Source organism: Austrofundulus limnaeus, unplaced genomic scaffold (assembly GCF_001266775.1).
Source record: "Austrofundulus limnaeus strain Quisiro unplaced genomic scaffold, Austrofundulus_limnaeus-1.0 Scaffold179, whole genome shotgun sequence".
Classification (NCBI taxonomy): domain Eukaryota; kingdom Metazoa; phylum Chordata; class Actinopteri; order Cyprinodontiformes; family Rivulidae; genus Austrofundulus; species Austrofundulus limnaeus.
The window spans coordinates 938763-940140 of record NW_013952581.1 but is presented as its reverse complement, the minus strand read 5'-3'; positions in this window follow the sequence as shown (position 1 = coordinate 940140).

Below are 1378 nucleotides of genomic sequence, written 5' to 3'. Positions count from 1 at the left end.
ACGTCAAGTTTGGATTTTATAAATCACAACCTTGGCGTAAAAAGTGGCGTACGCAAGTTTCTGGGCTCATATTGTGCGTACGCCAGTTTTATAAATCCGACCCCTGGATTTATGTCCAGATTAAAGACCAGGCTAAAGACGAAGATAATGTCCTAATTAAAGACCAAGATTACGTCCTGATTAAAGACCAGATTACGTCCTGATTAAAGACCAGGATTATGTCCTTATTAAAGACAGGATTATGTCCTTATTAAAGACAGGATTATGTCCAGATTAAAGACAGGATTACGTCCAGATTAAAGACAGGATTACGTCCAGATTAAAGACTAGATTACGTCCAGATTAAAGACTGGATTACGTCCAGATTAAAGACTGGATTACGTCCAGATTAAAGACCAGGATTACGTCCTGAATAAAGACCAAATTAAAGACCAGGATTATGTTCTGATTTCCCACAATGCTTTGTGTCTGCCTATGTAGCAGGAAGGCAATGTTTAGAACTCCTTTTCCCAGCAAAATCAGTAAATGTTTGTAATCCATACTAAAATTTTGTATGTTGATTTATTTTACTTTACAATCAGAGCTCCTTTTTAAAAAAAATAAAGTTTAAATGCTGGAGCTCAATACTTGACATAATTGGTTGAAGCAATCAGCCAGGGGGGTTAGATAGACATCTAATGGTCAACTGGAGCAACTACATGGAAAACTTTCATTTCCCGTCACAAATCAAATCCGTCATGTAGTACCCAGAATGCGTCGCTTCAGTTTTCCAATAAACAGTTTTAAAATTGCTTTATTGATGCTTCTTTAATGAAAAATCTACAACAAACAAAAGAAAAAGACAAAGAAGCAGCCGAACTAGCAATCCTCAACAACTTTAATTTTTACACCTGGAGCCAAAGGTCTGTTTCAGGAAATTACATCCCCAGCAATCGGCGCCTGTAGGAATATACACTGCTAGTTGTTAGTGTTGTATATATATATTGTACATGTATTGTTGCCAGGTAGTAAGTGTCAAATGGAACTTGCGCTTTAAAATTAGCTTCCGCTAATTTTTCTATGGCACAAGTGTTTTTGAAGTTGCAGACCTAAATATTTTCATAAGCGCTTTAGAAATTGCTAATAGCTAATTTTTGGGTTAGAGCTGCCCACCACTGGCAGTGACCGCACCGTGGTTTGATGTGCAGTGAACACACTGTGATGTGAAAACAAAGTCGGCGTTACTCGTCCCACCCAGCAGTGTTTAGTGCCAGTGGGTGTCTGTCGCCATGGTAACACTTAAAGCTTCAGAACGCTTGGTTCTAGGGCTGCACCGATTAGGTGAAATAATCAATGACGCCGATTATGTAAATTTGTTGATGCAGATTTTTTATTATCG